The sequence below is a fragment of the Macaca fascicularis genome, chromosome 5 (assembly GCF_037993035.2).
Source record: "Macaca fascicularis isolate 582-1 chromosome 5, T2T-MFA8v1.1".
In the NCBI taxonomy this organism is placed as follows: domain Eukaryota; kingdom Metazoa; phylum Chordata; class Mammalia; order Primates; family Cercopithecidae; genus Macaca; species Macaca fascicularis.
In genome coordinates this window covers 157,921,417-157,939,096 of record NC_088379.1, presented here as the reverse complement: position 1 = coordinate 157,939,096, position 17,680 = coordinate 157,921,417, and the positions used below count along the sequence as shown (strand labels likewise).

Sequence of the window (17,680 nt, the reverse complement as noted above, 5' to 3'; positions counted from 1 at the left end):
GTCTATGAGAAAAGAATAAAATGTCTTTTAAATATGCTTAAATGTCACACAGTGCCTGTGTGCTGGCAGAACAGTCCTTTCCTCTTTGAGGAAACACGACAGCATCATGGCACACAGATCACCATGGGGCGAGCTTGAGGAAACACCAAAGAGGCAAAGGCCATGCATTCTACCATATGTATTTTCACTTTTACTTCTCCCAAGGAAGCCTTTTCCCCCTACCCATAATCACTCCATTTGCTCAATCTTTGGATAGTCTTTTAAACAAAGGGTTTTGACATTCCATCAGCAAATCAATGCATTTTTGGGTACCTATATCAGGTCTCAGACTAAGAACTCTAGGGCAAGGCTTCTCAAAGAGGGGTCCAGGAACACAAGGCCAAAAGTAAATAGATAAGTGGATTTTAATGTAACAGTATGAAAAGCTTATCAATATAGCTTCAGATTGCTACTTGCAACTAATCTTTAAAAGAAACTATCACTTCCATATCACAACTAATCTTTTTTTTTTTTTTTCCCCAGAATCTTGGTCTGTTGCCAGGCTGGAATGCAGTGGCAAGATCTCAGCTTACTGCAACCTCTGCCTCAAGCAATTCGCCTGCTTCAGCCTCCCAAGTAGCTGGGACTACAGGTGCACACCACCATGCCCAGTTAATTTTTTGTGTTTTAGTAGAGATGGGGTTTCACCATGTTGGCCAGGATGGTCTCGATCTCCTGACCTCGTGATCCTCATGCCTCAGCCTCCCAAAGTGCAGGGATTATAGGCATGCACAACTAATATTAAAAAGAAGTATCACTTGTCAATTTTTTTGTGTAGTATCAAAAAAGAATATCTACCACTATTTGAAAGGCTAATACAATGCTCTTCTGTTTTCCAACTACACTTCCAAGTGGGGTTGAGTTGTCTTAATATACTTCAATTAAAAGAACATATTGTAAGAGATAGAATGCAGAAGCAAATATGAGAATCCAGCTGTCTTCTATTAAGCCAGACATCACAGAGATCTGAAAGATGAAAAACAATGCCACTTTTCTCACTAATTTTTCTTTGTTTTGGAAAATACAGTCATTTTCCTAAATATATGCTATTCATTTTAATATATATTAGGTATGATATTACATTGTTATTTTCAAATGAATTAAGTACATATTTTTAAATGTCTCTGTTTTGGTTTTTTGTTGTTGTTTTATGACAGAAGGTCTCAGCTCTGTTACGAAGGCCAGTGTGCAGTGGTGCGATCACAGCTCACTGCAGCCTTCACCTCGAGCAATCCTCCTACCTCAGCCTGCCAAGTGGCTGTGACTATAGGCAGGCACCACCAGGCCCGGCTAATTTTTTTTTTTGAGTTGGAGTCTTGCTCTGTCGCCCAGGCTGGAGTGCAGTGGTGCGATCTCAGCTCACTGCAAGCTCTGCCTCCCAGGTTCATGCCATTCTCCTGCCTCAGCCTCCCAAGTAGCTGGGACTACAGGCACCTGCCACCATGCCTGGCTAATTTTTTGTATTTTTAGTAGAGACAGGGTTTCACCGTGTTAGCTGGGACCGTCTTGATCTCCTGACCTCGTGATCCACCCACCTCAGCCTCCCAAAGTGCTGGGATTATAGGCGTGAGCCACCACGCCAGCCATTTTTTAACTTTTGTAGAGATGGGGTCTCATTATGTTGCCTAGGCTTGTCTCAAACTCCTAGATCCTCTCCCCTCAGCCTCCAGAAGTGCTGGGATTACAGGCATGAACCAGGGTACCTGACTTCTGGTTCAGTTGATTTTGTTTTTTTTTTGAGATGGAGTTTCACTTCTGTTGCCCGGGCTGGAGTGCAGCAGTGCGATCTTGGCTCACTGCAACCTCTGCCTCCCGGGCTCAAGCGATTCTCCTGCCTCAGTTTCCTGAGTAGCTGGGATTACAGGCATGTGCCACCATGCCTGGCTAATTTTTGTATTTTTAGTAGAGATGGGGTTTCACCCTGTTGTCCAGGCTGGTCTCAAACTCCTGACCTCAGGTGATCTGCCTGCCTCAGCCTCCCAGAATGTTGGGATTACAGGCGTGAGCCACCGCGCCTGCCCTGGTTTAGTTTTTAGTACACTACATATCAATAAATATAATCAATGTGAGTCAACTCTTTGCTGTTTCCAATAATTTTTAAATTAAACTCTTTATTTTGAGATAATTACAGATTCATGTGCAGTTATACGAAGTAGTACAGAGAAATATTGGACACCTTTCACTCAATTTCCTAACAATGGTAACATCTTGCAAAACTATAGTACCTTATCACAAGCAGAATACTGACCGTGATGCAGTGAAGATACACAATATTCCATCCCCACAAGGATTCCTCATGTTGCCCTTTTATAGCCACCCCCACTTTCCTCCCACCCTGATCCCTTCCCTAATCCGTGGCAAACACTAGTCTGTTCTCCTTTTCTATAATGTTGTTATTTCAAGAATGTTAAACAAATGCAATTATACAGCATTGCATTTTGGAATCGCAATTTTAGAACTGGCTATTTTTTTTTAACTCAGCATAATTCTCTGGAGATTCATCCAGGTGCATATATCAACAGTTCATTCTTTTTGATTGCTGACTAGTATTCCATGGTATGGATACATTATGGTTTGCTTAGCCATTGGCTTATTGAAGGACACTGTAGGCAAGGTGTCATTTTTCTGTGGTTGCTTTCAATATATATATATATTTTTTTAGTTTTCAGAAGTTTATGATGCATCTTGGCATGGATTTATTTGGGATTATCCTGTTTTGAGTTTGCTTGGATTCTTGAATCTGCAGAATTACGTATCTTGCCAAATTGGGACGTTTTCACCTATTATTTCTTCAAGTTCTTTTTCAGCTTTCTTCCCCCCACCCCCCTGCCCGCGTCCATAACTTCAATTACATAACTCTTAGAGCTTTTGTGATAGTCCCATAGGTCCCTGAGGCTCTGTTCACTTCCTTTTCAGTCCATTTTCTCTCTGTTGTTCAGATTGAGTAATTCCCATCCCTCCGTCTTCTGGTTCATTGATTCTTTCCTCTGTTCTCTCCATTCTGCTGTTGAGCCCATCTACTGAGCTTTTTGTATCTTTTATTATATCTTCCAGTTCTAAGATTTTTATTTGGTTCTTCTCTCTATCTTTTCTTTCTGTGCTAAGGCTTTCTATTTTTTCATTTGTTTAAAGCATGTTCAAAATTACTTGTTGAAGCATTTTATCATGTCTGCCTTAAAATCTTTGTCTCACAATTCTACTTTCTCTGTCGTCTTGGCATTGGCATCTATTGATGGCCTTTTTTTTTTTTTTTTCCATTCAGCTTGAGGTCTTCCAGGCTCTTGGTATGATGAGTGATTTTTTTTAATTGAACCTGGACTCCTTTGCATTATGAGACTCTGGATCTTGCTTAAATCATATGTTTTGACTGGCTCTCTCTGACGCCACTCTGACATGAAATAAGGGAGAGTAGCACCTCATCACTACAGGTGGAGGAAGCCCAGGGTTCCCGTTCAGCTCAGTGACAGCTGAGGTGGGGATGTCATAGAGCCAGCAGGAGTGGGAGTTCTAGCTCCCCCTGGGTCTCCACTGACACTGTGGTGAAAGTGACCTCATTACCTCTAGGCAATGAATGTTATGACGCTCTCGTAAACTTTCTCTGACATCACCCTATCACGGACGAGGAGGGGCTCCTGCCTCATTGCTTCCACGTCAGGGTGGATGTCCAAGTGCTAACATGGTCTCTGTGTGTGTGTGTGTGTGTGTGTGTATGGGGTGTGTGTGTATGGTGGGTGTGTGTGCATGTGTGTGTATGGTGTGTGCGTATGATGTGTGTGTGTGCACGTGCGCGTGCATGCGTGTGTGTGTGTATACGGTGTGTGTGTATGGTGTGTGTGTATGGTGTGTGTGTGCACGTGTGGTTTGTGTGTGTGCATGTGTGTGTATATGGTGTGTGTGTATGGTGTATGTGTGTGTATGGTGTGTGTGTGTATGGTGTGTGTATACAGTGTGTGTGTATGTATGGTGTGTGTGTGTGTGTTGGTGTGTGTGTGTATGGTGTGTGTGTGTGTATGGCGTGTGTGTATGGTGTGTATGTGTGTGTATGGTGTGTGATATGGTTTGAATGTTTTGTCCCCTCCAAATATGTTGAAATGTGACCTCCAATTTTGGAGATGGGCATAGTAGGAGTTGTTTGGGTTATAGGGGCAGATCCCTCTGGAAGGGATTGGTGCCCTCCTCGAGGTAGTGAGTGAGTTCTCACTCTATGAGTTCATGTGGGATCTGGTTGTAAAAGAGTGTGACACCTCCCCACTCTTGCTCCTGCTCCCTCTCTCACCATATGACATGCCTGCTGCCCCTTTGCCTTCTGCCATGGTTGTAAGATTCCTGAGGCCCTCACCAGAGGCAGATGCTGGCTCTATATTTCATGTACAGCCTGTGAAACTGTGAGCCAAATAAACCTTTTTTCTGTATAAGTTACCCAGCTTCAGGGATTCCTCTATAGTGACACAAACAGACTAACACAGAAAATTGGTACCAAGGAGTGGGGTGTTGCTATAAAGAGACCTGAAAATGTGAGAGCAGCCTTGGAGCTGGGTAATGGGCTGACTGTTATGCCCAGACCGTTTATTCCCCGAAGAAGACCACCAGAGTCCAGAGTCAAAGCTAAGCAGCAAGGATCTTTATTACAGGTTCGAACCTGGAACTCTCCCTCGCTCGTGAAACGAGACGGGCAGGAGAGCTCCCCCACTGAGCTCCGAGCAGTGTTATATAGTCTAAGAAAAGTGGGCATAGAGTTATTATACAAATCAGATATATGATTGGCTAGTGTTTGAACAAGGCGATTTGGCTAACTATGATCGGTTCCCGCCATTTCTGATATTTTGGTTCAAACTTTGAGGCGGGAGAGCAGGTTTGTGGCAGCAAGAGTTTATCTTACTTAAACACGTCTTGTGACCTTGCCTCAGAACTTACAAAATCTCTGGTATGTGCAAAACAAAATCTCTGGTACGTGCAGAAAACCAGGTACTCACAGAACTTACGAAATCTCTGGTATGTGCAAAGATTAGAGAGCAGAACAAGGGTGTAGCGGGTGGGGGGCGGGTACACATCTATCTTTGTGTCCTTTCATGACGTTGTAAGAGTTTGGAGGGCTCAGAAGATAGGAAAATGAGGGAAAGTTTGGCACTTCTTACAGGCTTGTTAAGTGGCTGGGACCAAAATGCTGATAGAAATATGGGCAGTGGGAGCCAGGCTAACGAGGTTTTGTATGGAAATGAGGTAGTTATTGGGAACTGGAGCAAAAGTCACCTATGTTACACCTTAGCAAAGAATTTGGCTGTGTGTGTCCATGTCTTAGGGATCTGTGGAAGGCTGAACTTAAGAGTGAGGACCTAGGGCATCCGGTGGAGGGAATTTCTAAGCAGAAAAGCATTCAAGAAGTGACATGGCTGCTTCTAACAACCTGTGATCAGATACAGGAGCAAAGGAATGACTTAAAGTTTGGAATTTATATTTAAAAGGAAAGTAGGGCATAAAAGTGTGGAAAATTCACGACCTGGCCCTGTGATAGAGAAGGAAAGAGTATTTTAGGGGGAGAAACACAAACGGGTTGTGGAGTAATCACTTCCTAGAGAGATTTGCATGACTAAAAGGGAGCTAAGTGCTAATAGCCAAGACAATGGGGAAAAGGCTTCAAAGGCATTTCAGAAGTTTTTGGGGCCGCCCCTCCCATCACAGGCCCAGAAGGAAGAATAGTTTCTGGGGTGAGGCCCAGGGTCCCACTTCCCTCTGCAGCTTCAGGACACAGCTCCCTGCATCTTCACTGCTACAGCTCCAGTCATGGCTCAAAGGGCCCCTGGTACAACTCAAGCCACTGCTTCAGAGGACACAAGCCATAAGTCTTGGCAACTACCACATGGTGTTAAGCCTGCAGGTGCACAGAATGCAAGAGTGAAGGAGGCTTGGCAGCTTCCAGCTAGAGTTAAGAGGATGCGTGAGAAAGCCTGGGTGCCCAGGCAGAAGACTGCCGCAGCAGCCAAGCCCCTGCAGAGAGCCTCTACTAGGGCAGTGCCAAGGGAAAATGTGGGGTTAGAGCCCCTACACAGCTGGGGGCTCTTGCACTCTGAGCCTGAAAGAGCCACAGGCGCTCAACTCCAACCCATGAGAGCACCCATGGGGGCTTCACCCTGCAAACCAACAGGGACAGAGCTGCCCAGGCCTTGAAAGCCTGCCCCTTACATCAGCGTGCCCTAGATGTGGAACATGGAGTCAAGGATTATGTTGAAGCTTTAAAGGTTAATGTTTGCCCTGCTGGGTTTTGGTCTTGTGTGGAGCCTCTTGCCCCTTTCTTTTGGCTGACTTCTCTCTTTTGGAACAGGAATGCTTACCCAGTGCCTTTGCCACCATTGTATATTGGAAGTAAATAACTTGTTTTGATCCTACAAGCTCTTACAGGCTTAAAGGAACATGCCTTGAATCTCATATGAGGGTCAGAACTTTGGACATGGGACTTTGGATCTGATGCTGAAAACGAGTTAAGACTGGGGAACTCTTGAGGAAGGATGATGGTTTTGCAATGTGAGAAGGACCTGAGATTTGGGGGCCAGGGGGGGAATGATATTGTTTGGATGTTTGTCCTCTCCAAATGTCATGCTGAAATGTAATCCCCAATGTTAGAGGCAGGGCCTGGTGGGAGGTGCATGGGTGACTGGCGCAGATCCCTCATGAATGACTTGATACTGTCCTTGAGGTAACGAGTGAGTTCTCACTCTGTGACTTCACACAAAATCTACTTGTTTAGAAGAGTCTGGAATTTCTTCCTTTCTCTCTAGCTCCTGCCCTTGCCATGTGGCATGCCAGTCCTCCTTCACATTCTGCCATGATTGAAGCTTTGTGGGGCCCTCACCAGAAGCAGATGCCAGCACCATGCTTCCTGTACAGTCTGCAGAACCGTGAGCCAAATAGACCTCTTTTCTTTAGAAATTACTCAGCCTCAGGTGTTTCTTTACAGCAGCACAAATGGACCAACATTGTGTGTGTTTGTGTGTGTATGTGTGGTGTGACTGTATTTATGTGTGTCTGTGTGTATATATGTGTGTCTGGTGTGTATGTATGTGTGTGCATATATGTGTGTAGTATGTGTATGTGTGTGATGTGTGTATGTGTGTGCATATGTGTATGTATGTGTCTATGTGTGTATATGTGTTTTGTGTGTGTATGCATATGTATATGTGTGTGTATCTGTGTATGTATCTGTGTCTGGTGTGTGTACGTGTGTATGTGTGTGGTGTATATATGTGTGTAGACGTGTGTGTATGTGTGTGCATGTGTGTCTATATGTGTGTTGTGTGTATGTGTGTTTTGTGTGTGATGTGTGTATGTGTGTGGTATGTGTGTATATGTGTGGTGTGCATGTACATGTGTGTGCACGTGTGTGTAAGTGTGGTGTGTATATGTGTGTATGTGTGTGTATATGTGTGTATGTGTGTGTATATGTGTGTGTGTGTGTGTATATGTGTGGTGTGTGTGTGAGAAAGAGAGAGGGACTGAGAGGCTGGCAGAGATGATATCCTGGCTCCCTTCGTGGCCTTCTCTGACAGTAGCCCACTGAGGGTGCTGAGGTGCCTCATTACAGCCTCATGAGAGTAGAGGCCTAGGCTCCCCACCTGCCTCTGCTAGCCTGGGTTTGGGTGCGCTCATGGGTTTTGGCTGGCCTAGAGTGATTACTGTCTACAAGTTTTTCATCTTGTTTTGCTACCCCTTCCCTGGTCTTCTGGCTAGAGAGAGGAGGCTTTTATTGGGGCTTTTCTGGTCGGTGCCCACTGATATTTCCAGGTTACCAGCTTCTTCAGCCCCAAGTCTGCAATATATGGGGCAAAAAGTGAGCCCAGGAATTTACCACTGTGTGACTCCTTGAGTCCTGCGGTTCCTAGCCAATCTGCCACCTTCTGTTCACCTTTCAGAGTTTTCTTATGTTTGTTTCATACAGAATGTCTACAGTTTTTAGCTGTACATAGTGGGAGGAATATGGAATTTTGTCTAATATATCTTCCCAAAGGAGAAGACTTATCAATAACTTGTTAAGAGTGTGAAGACTGGCAGGGGACGGTGGCTCACGCCTGTAATCCCAGCACTTTGGGAGGCCGAGGTGGGCAGATCACAAGGTCAGGAGATCGAGACCATCCTGGCTAACACGGTGAAACCCCATCTCCACTAAAAAAAATTAGCCAGGAGTGGTGGCGGGTGCCTGTAGTCCCAGCTACTCAGGAGGCTGAGGCAGGAGAATGGCATGAACCCGGGAGGCAGAGCTGGCAGTGAGCCCAGATCGCGCCACTGCACTCCAGCCTGGGCGACAGAGCAAGACTCCGTCAAAAAAAGAAAAAAAAGAGTGTGAAGACTTTAGCTGGGCATGGTGGCATGCATCTGTAGTCCCAGCTACACAGGGGGCTCAGGCGGGAAGATTTTTGAGCTCAGGAGTTCCCGGCTGCAGTCAGCTGTGATCACATTGCTGCACTCCAGCCTGTCTCTTAAAAAATAAAAGGGTGAAGAGTCTTGAGTTTGAAAACCTCTGCTCTAAAGGATACAAGGTGCAGTCAGTCACAAATTCTTGCTGTTGGGTTTGTAATCTTGCTGTGAATGTGACATATTAGAATTGTTTAACATTTAGCTCTTTATGTTAAACTGTATATATTTTTAGATAAAATAAGTTGTATCCAATTATAACAATCTCTCTCTTTCTGGTTACATTATTTTATAGGCTTGCATTTCTGTTTTCCACCCAGCATACCACACTGCATCACACCACCCTGTAATGACAGGATTAGCAACAATTCGTGTTTGCATAGCCTGTGACACTTTACAAAGTGCTCCCATGTACATTATGATATTTGATCTTTACCACAGCCATATAAGGTCAGCAGAACAAGTATCATGATTACCAGGGCTGACATTCTCCTGGCACACTCCAGTACATTTGTACTGGCTGCTAAAATCACAAGATGCTTCTGTAAAAGCTGCTACCCTGAGCCCCAGGCACCCCCTGCCACTCTGTACTGCCATCTCCTCATGACACTGCAGCTAGAAGGTTAATACAAGGCCAGTGTCATATCCTACTGAGTGGTGCCCATGCTGCTACTGTTGGTCACATGTTTGTACTCTCACCTCTTAGCCTTCTGCTCATGAGACACTGAGGCTTCAAGAATAAGTGACCTGCTCATGGTCTCCTATCAGACTTTTCAGGAATCAAAGGCCCTCATCTTTTAAATTACACTTTAATTTTTTGAGACAGGCTCTCACTCCGTCACCCAGGCTAGAGTGTAGTGGCACAATTATAGCTCACTGCAGCGTTGACCTCCTGGGCTCAAGTCATCCTCCCACCTCAGCCTCCCCAGTGTGTGCCACCACACCTGGCTAATTTTTGTAATTTTGTAGAGATGAGATTTTGCTTTGTTCCCCAGTCTGGCCTCGAACTCCTGGGTTCAGGAGATCCTCCTGCCTTGGCCCCTCAAAGTGCTAGGATTACAGGCATGAGCCATCTTGCCTGGCCCCGTGATCTTTTCCTGAACCAAGGAGTAGAATGACAGTGGGGTTGCAGCCCCTCCAAGCCTCCACCTCTGTTCATTTTGCTTGCCTCTGTGCCTTGGCATCTGCTGTTCCCCCAAATGACCTGGAGCACCCACCCATGTTGCCTTCCTCTGGCACCTGAGCCCATGCCACTCTTCCCCCTCTAAACTTCGCTTCGGAACACCTCACTGAGTACTGCATGCATCAGCTTTACTTAGGAGGTGGACTGGGGAGGGAGCTCCATAATGAATCACACGTGTAAGTTTTCTATTTTCCCCCAAAGATCATATGCTTCTTGAGGAGAAGGACCATGTCTTAAAATCCCAAATTATGCCAATGTGATGCTGTAATGGGTTCTTCAAAAGCCATGAAAAATACTCACTGGTGGCAGGTTATCAATGCAGAGAACAGGATGTCTCGGGTAGGAAGATGCAATCACACAACAGTTTCTGCTCTTTTTTCTCTTGTTGGTTTTCCACCCACATAAAGTTTCATACACATGTACACACTCGTGAAACAAGATCTGCATGACTCCAAATTTATTACTCCAGTGCCCTTGAACATTTAAGGAAAGGCTTTCATTTGACAGTTACATGATTGGTGTGTGCTCATTCCTCATACAATTTCTTTGAGTATAAATATTTTAAAAAGAATAAAGATGAATGGCATAACTCTGACAAGTTAATGGGAAAGGGAGTTTCTAAGTGGAGCCCTTCCCTCTGACTGAGAGTATCTGGTTAGAAAGTCACTGGGAGAATAAACCACCTGGCTGCACAGGGTCAAAGGCTGCCACGTCCATCAAGGGCTCTCCCGGGACAACAGAATCATCTTCAGAAAACATCGCATGAAATCCTCTCCATCTATGGTGGCAGACGGTGTGGGATGACCCTGATGAGATGAGATGGTTTCTAATTTCTGAGACCTGACAGCCTGAGATAACGCGGACCACAGCCGCGGCCGGGAAGATCTGTGGGGACATGCTCCAGATGGAAGAATGTGTCTGGGCCTGAGGCAGCTGCACACAGAAACTGGGGATCTTCAGGGGGGTCCCCGAGCTCACTGCTACTCCGGAGCCTCTTTCTATTCTGCAGCAGGGGCTTCTCTTTTAAGAGTCTTTGGAGGAAGAAACTATTTCCATACTACTTGATTCGGAAGCTACCTGTTCGTGGCTGGTGATGCACCTTGACCTGCAGTTTGCTTCTCTCTTGAGAAAGACACTGTGAGAACATGGAGCAGGAAGTGGGAGGATTAAAAATGACAAAGACGGGAGAAAGGGGGAAGAGGAGGCTGTGAGAAAAGGAAGTGAACAAGAGTTGCCCAGCCAGCACTGAGGAGTCCTGGGCCTGTGGGGACATGCAGGCACCTGGAGGTGCAGACAGGATGGCTCAGGGTGCTCCGTGGGCCCAGCACCTACAGGTTTGCTTTTCTAGGACTGGAGGCAAGAAAACAACCTGAAGCATAAAACTTGCTGTCCCTTTGCTGATGTCAGAGTGGAGAAGTTGTAGGTGTGAGCAGATGTGCTCTGTGGGGGGCAGAGACAAAAGCTGCGGGAGTGCCAGCCCTGAGGGGCCCAGGGTCTTCAGGCCATCTCCCATCCACCAAGCCTCGTGGCCGGTGCCTTCTCTGTCTGCATTTCTCTCTCTCTTCCCCTCCCCACCCCACACGCAGAATGCCGTGCCGCGTACTCTCTTTCCTCTGTGCTCCACTCTTGCCTGAAGGTCTCAGGTGAGACACTCCACTAAATTTAAAAACTCATCTCAAAGCCTCTGCCCAGGTAATCTATGTCTTAACAGGCATTTTAAAGACAGGGCCACACCCCTAGCAACACCAGCCCCTGAAGCAGCCAGCAGTGGAACCAGCTTGGGTTTTGTGTCCCTAGACCCCACCCTGAGGTCCTGCACCTGACTCTCCCTCGAACCCTGAGGTCCTGCACCTGACTCTCCCTCGCACCCTGAGGTCCTGCACCTGACTCTCCCTCGCACCCTGAGGTCCTGCACCTGACTCTCCCTCGCACCCTGAGGTCCTGCACCTGACTCTCCCTCGCACCCTGAGGTCCTGCACCTGACTCTCCCTCGCACCCTGAGGTCCTGCACCTGACTCTCCCTCGCACCCTGAGGTCCTGCACCTGACTCTCCCTGGCATGCTCAGGGTTCTGGTGTTTGCTCTTTTCCTGGAGACTTCATTTTTGAGAATTTGCTTTTATGTAACTGTGTTTTTTTGTTTTGTTTGTTTGTTTGAGACGCAGTCTCACTCTGTCACCCAGGCTGGAGTGCAGTGGTGTGATCTCTGCTCACTGCGACCTCTGCCTCCCCGGTTCAAGTGATTCTTGTGCCTCAGCCTTCCAAGTAGCTGGGACTACAGGCATGCACCACCACCCCTGGCTAATTTTTGTATTTTTGGCAGAGACGAGGTTTCTCCATGTTGGCCAGGCTGGCCTGGAACTCCTGACCTCAAGTGATCCGCCTGCCTCAGCCTCCCAAAGTGCTGGGATTACAGGAGTAAGACTTTTACATAACTGTGATTGCGGGTGACTCAATTGTCTAAATAAAAACAAAACAAAACAAAATCTCGTACATTTCTTCCTATTGTCAACATTTTATCCCCCAAGGGTCGGTGAGCTCTGAGGAGAGTAGCTTTCCCAGAGATAATTACATCTTTAAGAAAACTGCAGCACTGTGCCTGAATGTGCAATGCCCAGGGGTTGTTTATTTCATGGGAGCCACACCCACTGTCTCGTTATCCAGTGCACCCCACCATTCTGGTGTCCAGGAGGCACCCTGCTACCCTCCACGTAGGGCAAGCACCGCAGCTGCTCGGGGCGTGAGCCATGACAGGCCCAAGTGGGAGAGTTCCCTGGAGTGGGGACCCGCTGTTCTACCTGCCCAGGCGTAGGTGGCTTGGGTGGAAAAACAATGCCGTCTTTCATGGGAGGCAGGTGGCTTTGTTGCGACATAGCATGAGAAGAGGCAGGCCAGACGGTGAGAGGCTGTTCTGGTAATGGAAGGAAATGCATTTCCAGAGGGAAGGAGCCGATCGAGTGCTGTCGATGTGCCCAGCCCTCACGCCGCTTCAGGGCTAAGAGCCAGCAGGGATACTCCGGACCAATGGAACCGCTTGCTAAAATAGTGAAATGCTTTGGTTCTGTGCGGCAAATAGCGGGTTTCCAGAGCCCTCCCACGTCCCAGGCACCTGGACCTATCTCTGAGAGGTCCCTGGACCTTCCCAAGCACAGCTGCTGAGGATTCCTATCAGGGCCCTCCAGGAACTTTGTTCTTCCCTGAGGGGTCAGGCCTGTCAATCTATCACAGGATTTTTAGCAGCACCTCCTTCATAAAACCTCCCCACCCCCGACCCAAATCAGAATTCATTGCTCCTCAAGAAGTCAGATAGCGGGTTGCTTACACACTGGGCCTTCACCACATCCTTTCATGTTATTTCTATGCAGTGTGGCTATTTATTTTCACATCTGTCTCCCTCTTTAGAAAATGCACCGTTCCCAGAGTCCTTGTGCCATTCGCCACAGCACCTAGCACAGACTAAACGCCACGTAAGTATTTGAGAGACTGGTTTGAATTAGGAGTGGCCTGGAGGTAGGAAAGCAGGATGAGAACGAAGCCCCACTGGGACAAGAGATGTATCCGTGTGTGCGCGTGTGCACATGGCAGTGGTGAGCAGGCATTTCTGCCATCTCTGCCCATGTGAATGTAGGGAATGAAGATGAGTGCCGGTTGGAAGTGAGGAAGCCACGAAGCAGAGTAGCTTGCGCTAAGGGTGGCCATACTGCAGCCACGACAGGCCTCCCGGGGCTCTGGCTCTCATCACATCAGGTTCCTCAGCTCTACTCAAACGGAGACTGCCGGCTGGAACTTTAGCTTCTTCTCACTGGGACTCTGAAGGAAAGCGAATCTATGCAGTTATCCCTGAGGCACTTGGCTGGAAAACACCCTGGAAGGCTTATAATTCAGCCTTCTCCTTGACAAATGGATAAAACAAAACAACCTAACACTGAGCTGTCTTCCCACGGCCTCCGGATGGTGATGCTGTCCGCAGAACAGGGATGCTGCGGAACCTGAGGGGAACGTGTGGGTCTGCCCTGAGGGGGCTTCCCAGAGCCCTGCTCTGGCTCTGCTCTGCCCTGGCGGAGGGGCCTGGGCTGGAGCTCAAATAGGGCAAGGACTGTGGATCCAGATCCAGGTTTTGTGGAGTTCAAATCTTACCAATTTGGGGGGGAGCATTTTTTAAGAGAAAGCATACAAAAATGCAAACAGAAAATCAGGGCTTTGGAAGGAGCCTGCACAAGGAAGGATCCAAATCTTACACTTCATGAGCTTCACAATAAACTAACCTCTGGGGCAACCTAATGAGCGGGGAGGGTGTATTGGTTTCCTGCCTATTAGCTGCTGTGCCACAGTACTGCAAATCGGATGGATTAAAACAGAGGCAATTTATTCTCCCACAGTTCCAGAGGCTACGAGAGGTCAAGGTGCTAGCAGGGCCATGCCGCCTCTGAAAGTCACAGGGGAGTCCTTCCTTGACTCTTCTAGCTTCTGGGGGCTTGCTGGCAGTCTTTGGGGTTTCTAGGCTTGCAGCCTTATCACTCCAGTCTTTCCCTTCGTTCTCCCACTGGGTTCTCCCTGTATGTCTGTGTTCACGTGGCTGCGTACATTAAGGACACCAGTCATCTAGGATTAGGAGCTCCCCCTACTCTAGTATGATTCCATCTAACTGAGCACATCTTCAACAATCCTCTTTCCAAATGAGGTCACATTCTGAGGAATTGGGGTAAGAGCTTCTCTATTTCAGCATATCTCTATTTTGGGGATGGGGCACATAATTCAAACCATAACAGGTGCAGGAGGAGAGTGGGGAAGGAGGGGAGTGTGGCAGTAGTGAAGTGGGGAATCATTCTGGAGTCTTAGGGTTGGGAGGTCACCAGTGGCTGTTCCACTGGGCTCTCTGGGTGAGGGCAGCTTCCACCCCTTCCCGGGGCCACCTGGAGGAAACAGAATCTCAGCAGACACCCTGCCGGCCGGCGCTGCTGCTTCCTCTTCACTTCCACAGCCTCACTGCATCACATTACTGGTCCCAAGGAACCTTGGCGGTTTCCCTTGGAAGCCTTATGCATCCCGGTGAAGGCAGGCCCACGCGTGTGGGTGGAGCACGTGCTGGAGTGAGGTCCACTGAAGCTCTGGTCCCCAGCAATTGAGAGTTCACAGCCTGGGGAAACACCAGGAATGAAGATCTGCCAACAAAACCACGTGCCAAAGCGTCTAGAGCCACAGAGCCACGAAGGTCAACTCCCAAATACTCACCACGCTCAGTGAAAGGGCAGATAAACAGGTGCTTAAAGCAGCAGGTAATTTTGGCTGGACTGCATCACTGTTTATGGTTTTCTTTCCTCTAAGAGATTTGCCCTCTTAATTGTGATTTGCTTAATCTCCAAAATGAATTTACGTTCCCTGAGCAGTCTGGAGCACAGGGGCGGGCGCAGTCCAGAATGTTCTGGGTGGCAGGGAGAAGCCAGGTGGGATTAAAAACAGACAGATCATAACAAAGTGGGCGCTCCACACGCGTTCAGTAAACACAGCCGGCCCAGCAAGGTCAACCATGGGTTGGTCTGGTTGCTTCAACATTCTAATTAACTGGATGCCAGAGACGCCATGCCATTTTCAAAGAATCAAGTTCCAATGAAATACACCCAACGTTAAAGTGTTCCAGAACACAGCCCATCCGTGCTGGTTCATCGACACCTCAGAATCCAGCAGGGGCCCAGGGACATCACCTTGAGTGTAAATTACCCTTGGACACAGTGCTGCACTTGTGAGCCATGTCGGGGGCTGGCTACATCTTGCTGGCCCTGTGGTATAACATAGAAGCTGCCTCTTAGTCACACCAGTCGACCATAGGAACAATAGGCTTTCGGGTTGCTTGGATTCTAGATTAAGAAGTAATGTTAAAATGGAGAGTTGATTGCATTTGTATTTGAGGTCATGGAACACAGTGCACTGGTTGATCAGTTGTGTTAAGGGCATGTTTGAGCTTGCTGAGCAGGGAAAGGCAGGCTCTGTGTGACCCAGCCCCACCCCCACCCCCACCCCCACCCACACGCAGGAGAAGAAGAAGGACAGCCTCTCTGCCCCTTGGATGGTGCCATTTAAGGCTCTTCTGTGACTCTTTAGCTGGCTTTTGTGCCACCCTGCTGTGGGCTCATGGGTTTTCACTGAAGAATCGAAACCTCCACCCGCTCTGCCTCTTAGTCCCCCAGATCTTAAGTCTCGCTTCTCTGTGTGGTGACAGTTCTCCTTCTCCCACACTTGTGCTCAGCAGCTGTCTCTCAGAAAGCAGGACTGCCCTTCAGAGTCCACTGCCCACAGCAACCTCCTGACAGTCCTGCTCTCAGCTCCAGCCCCAGGAGGACACACGAAACAGCAGCTCACAGATATGCACAGTCTGCCGCCTTCAAAGCATGAAACAGGTTGTGGCCCATGGGAAAGCTTTTTTTGCAGCTGTCACCAAGCTGGCATGAGATGAGTGCTTGCAGTATGGTGGCTGAAAGCTGTTTAGTGTTGTCTGCTTTGTGTATGTCACCTAACTGTGGCCTTGCATTTATTCTACTTGGTGACTGCCAAAGCACTGCAGACTGGAAACATCTGCTAGATAATTGATATGTGATCAATAGGGACCATGTCTATGTTTGCTCTCATTCTAACCCCCAGTGACTGGCATAGCGCCCCACACAGAGGAGGCCCTAACCAAAGTTTTAGTTAAATGAATGAGAGAGTAAATGAACAAATGACATCAAAATGAGAGGCATGGCGATCAGAACAGAAAAAACCCACATGAACCAAAGAAACTGCTCAAGGCTCCATGAAGGAGTGTGCTCCCGTTTGGCTCTGCATCCCCACCCAAATCTCATCTAGAATTGTAATCTTCACATGTCAAGGGAGGACCTGGTGGGAGGTGATCAGATCATGGGGGCGGTTCCCCCATGGTGTTCTCCTGATAGAGAGTAAGTTCTCATGAAATCTGATGGTTTTAAAAGTGCGGTACCTCCCCGTTACCTCCTACTGCCATGTAAGATGTGTCTTGCTTCCCCTTTGCCTTCCACCATGATTGTAAATTTCCTGAGACCTCTCCAGCCATGTGGGACTGTGAGTCAATTAAACCTCTTTCCTTTATAAAAGACTCAGTCTCAGGTAGTTCTTTACAGCAGTGTGAAAATGGACTAATACAGAGTGAGACCTGGGCTGGGCAGCTGAGACTAGTGGGATTTAACCAAGAAACCAGAGCCATTCCTGTCAAATATCTTCCAGGGAGAAAAAGGCCTGTGCCACAGGGATGTTGGGGGCTCAGTTAACAACCCTTCTTCCCTAGTCTCAGGGTGGTTGTTTCTCCATGGGACCAAGCTAGATCCTGACATGGAAGCTTTAGGAATCCAAGATCATACAGCACAGCCAGCTGGTAGAGGCCAACAAGAGGCGAGGAAGCAGAGAGACATAATCATCTAGCGGGGGACCCTGTCCCTAAGGTATTGGTAGCTAATCAGTCATCTGTGCCACCAGAATCCAAAAGATGCCTCCACTCCAGACCCCAAAAGCAATAGTGGGTTCAGACAATGAGTGTGAACTCATGTTCTGCTTAGGCAATGGGGCCCTGAGTGACTGTGCTTTACACTCTGGAGGAGAAGGATTAGGGAAAGTCTACATCACCCTCCTCCTTAGTACCCTGGATTCTTAACCACTTGCACTGACAGGTTTTCCACTCGGGCTTCTTGGATTTCCCCTAAGGAAACTTTTCAACAGCACCACCTACTCCCAGTGTCCCATTTTGGTTCTCACACAGGCTCATCCATTCCACACATACTTATCCAGCAAATGCCACGTGCCAGGCTCTCTCCCAGCAACAGGCATGGTGCAAGGCAGGCAGGATCTCTGCCTTCGTATAACTTACAGTCTCCAGCAAGGAACACAGAGAAACAAGGAGGGGGAAGGAAAGAAAGAAGGAGAGAAGGAAGGAAGGAGGGAAGGAAGGAAGGAAGGAAAGAAGGAAGGAAGGAAGGAAGGAAGGAAGGAAGGAAGGAAGGAAGGAAGGAATTAATTAATTGCTGGTGTTTGCTGGTATGAAAGGCACAATAAGG

The 17,680-nt window shown here is 47.8% G+C and overlaps 1 long non-coding RNA gene across 1 annotated transcript; it reads left to right on the top strand.

Annotated features, from left to right (window-relative positions):
- The first annotated feature begins 5,741 nt into the window (after positions 1–5,741).
- On the top strand, positions 5,742–16,726 carry LOC135971025 (uncharacterized). The gene is made up of 2 exons (XR_010587046.1): positions 5,742–6,558; positions 6,813–16,726. It is a non-coding gene; the product is annotated as an uncharacterized lncRNA (long non-coding RNA).
- The last annotated feature ends 954 nt before the right edge of the window (positions 16,727–17,680 follow it).